This window comes from Sturnira hondurensis, unplaced genomic scaffold (assembly GCF_014824575.4).
Source record: "Sturnira hondurensis isolate 20B ecotype Veracruz unplaced genomic scaffold, ASM1482457v3 Scaffold0017394, whole genome shotgun sequence".
NCBI classification, from domain to species: domain Eukaryota; kingdom Metazoa; phylum Chordata; class Mammalia; order Chiroptera; family Phyllostomidae; genus Sturnira; species Sturnira hondurensis.
In genome coordinates this window covers 1,434,513-1,437,815 of record NW_028090025.1, presented here as the reverse complement: position 1 = coordinate 1,437,815, position 3,303 = coordinate 1,434,513, and positions in this window count along the sequence as shown.

Genomic DNA, 3,303 nt, shown 5'->3' with positions numbered 1-3,303 from the left:
GAAATTCAAGGGTATAGGCAAGGAAGTTGTTATCATGATTAACCATGAAATTTGAGCTGGATAGAATACTTAGGTATAGAAACTATTATAATATACTCCCTAAGAAAATGTTTTCAAAAGGATCTATAACGTTTAAAAATGCATAATTGTAAAAGTGTCACATGCTCCTTCTTTGAAAAAAAAAGAAACACATAAAATTAAAATACCTAATAGTCACACCTCCACTCCCCACTACTGTTAAATGCTTTGTATGTATGCCAGCACATCAAAAATGTCATTGGTTTTTAAATCTTCATCTTACAGATACAGTATTTTGAATGGTAACAACATTGCCTTTCTAGAGAGATGAAGATTCATGGCAGAATAAATCGAGGCTACTGTAGAATTAGTAAATTCTGGAAATATAAATTAGGTTAAGCAATAAGAAAAGATTACCATCTAATAGTGTGTCACTTATATTAGAGGCAGAGATTTTTCTCAAGTAGTCCTGCTGTAGGACAAGGGAAAGATTTATGAACTTTGTCTGGAGCAAAACTCATTACTACCGGATGCAAAAGGCAAAGTGCTAATGTAGAGGGTTTAAAGGTCCTCAGTGTTTTCAAAGTAAACACTAGTTAAATAATGCTGTGGAAATGCTTTAGAACTTCAAGGCAGGCCAACAGGAATGTCATGAACCATAGGGTCTATTTGGGTCAAAAATTTAGCTATGTGTATGTAAGTGATTGAGACTTAATTACAAAAACAATAGTAAAATGAGCACAGATAGAGAAAGTATTGATAAACATTGTCTGAAAAAGAAAGTATTCAGTGAGTAAGAAAGAATGCTTCAGCCCTGGCTGGCATAGCTCAGTGGATTGAGTATGAGCCTGCAAATCAGAGGGTTACTGGTTCGATTCCCAGTCAGGGCACACACCTGCCTAGGTTGCAGGCCAGGTCGCCAGTGTGGGGCACGTGAGAGGCAACCACACATTGATGTTTCTATCCCTCTCTTTCTCTTTCCTTCCCCCTCTCTCTAAAATAAATAAAAGATTTTTTAAAAAAGAATGCTTCAGGTGAAGCCTGTCAAGAGCAGATCATGGGAAAAGCCCTCCTTCATATCACACACACACACACACACACACACACACAGACACACACACACACACCCCTAATTTATTTTAATTAATACAAGGTAAACTTGTGGTCTTTGGTCAGTTACACTACAATGTACATTCAAAAGATTCCAGACTGAAGGGAAAAATTTATTGGAAATCGATTTAAAATATTCACCTTTTCTTAGGAGTAGCTCCTGACCTTTCCAATGTAAACTGACTTAATCTTTTTAGAGTCCTTCACTTCTGCAGCTCTACTTTAATCAACACAACAAAACCCCGTTTCTGAGAACTGCACATATTACTGGGTATGCCTCCTTATAACATGGTAGTGAAGGACAAAGAGCAGAAATTTTTCACTTAATAAAATTAAGTCAGTTACATAATACTGAAAGCTAACATTTATGAGCCACTTACCACACAATGACTATAATGTAGATGTTATTTTTCATTATCTCCTTTCCATGAATAATGAAACTGATATCCAGGGAGTTTAAGTGGAAGACCAGAATTTGAATCCATGCTCTGATGTTTGTAGCCATGTATATAATTGATTTATTATATATGACCTTTCTATTAAAATTCTTTAAAAGTTAGGAAAAATAGAATGATATCAAGAGTTCAGAGAACCAACAGGAAACTAGTAATGACTAGAAGTGCTGGTGTAGCATAAAACCAAGTTCTTTTCACTGTTTCTCAGACACTTTTGGTCTTTTTGTCCCTATAATTAAGATCCAAAATCTAGCCATAGGGCACTAGATTATCCTAATTTAGGTAAGGATCTGCCTGCCCCTTGGTTAGAGTAGAGCAATGCTATTGTTTTAAGCAGAGTTAATATAAAGGCAAAGGTTGTTTTATAAAAGGAAATTGGAGCACAATCAGGAAGAGAAAAGTGATGCTAGGTAGCTGAAAAGCAACACATATCTATAAAAATCAATGCTCATGGCTGCCCAGCATTCACAATTTACAACAGTAAATAGAAAAAAGTAAACCTTCTAACCATATGTCTTCCAAAAATGTCCCTGTATGAAAATACAATGATTTAATGTGTAACCCAAAACATATTTTGTCACTTCCAAACATCCCTTCAGTCCCTTAATTGGGCTTCAGTTCCAGGATCTAGGGGCAATACTCAGATCTCTTCTAGATCCGATGTAATTATGTTTCAATGATCTTTAACCTGTGGAATAAATTTAGCCACCATAATCACAGTTTATATACCATTTTGGAGGAAAGATAATTTATATTAATTAAAATATAAATGTATAAATGCATGACCAACAAGGAAGAACCTATTTGTGTAAACTGAAGTCCTCAGTTCAGTAGCAGGTGTTGAAGTCATGATTAGTCCTTATGACTTCACTATCCATTCAATATCCCCCCCTTTTTCCAGCATCTTAGCAGTTGGGCTTCATTGTTTAATGGTATACTCAAACTTTAATATTTGGCTGATCTGAGCCCTTGGATGTAATGCCTGAGAAGAGTTGCACCTTGGTGTCAACCTCTCAATCTTCATAACAACCTCAGATTGCTTCCCTACCATTTCATACTATTCAGGCATTAAATGATTTTCCAAAGTGTCGATAGGCAGTAGTTATAGATTTAAGGTTTAAACTCAGGCTCTTTTGTTGTTTAGATTCCTGTTAAAGGGTCCAGAGGGTAGAGGGGAGAGAATCACAGGGTAAAAGGGGATGGACTCACATGAATAAGTATGAAGGACACATGGACAATAACTAAGATGGGGGGCGGAGATGGGAGGGGGGTGGGGAGCACTGGGGGGGCAGGGCTGGGAATACAAGAAAGAAAACTGTACTTGAACAAAAGTTAAATAAAAAAATTAAAAAAAAATAAACTCAGGCTCTTGTGACCCCCAAATTCATACTTGTAGTGCTAGCCCAGCTTTTTGGGAAAAATTTAAAAAGAGGAGAGTGAGATAAGCAGAAAATAAGAGGAGCAGCATCAGAGGGAGTTTTTCTTATCATAGGCTTACAATCATCAAAGAGCAGGCCTATTGAGTGAACAGTAAGTAGAGGGAAAGTAGATGAGACACTTGCCACAATGGGATGGGGATGGAGGGTGCAGACTGAGACAAGCCCTTGCAACATCATACCTTGCAAAGTTAATAATTTGCAAGGAAACAAAACAAATAAGTGATAGGAAGAACAAAAATCAACTTAGACCTTGTGGTGGCATTTCATCTCAAGTTCTGGGA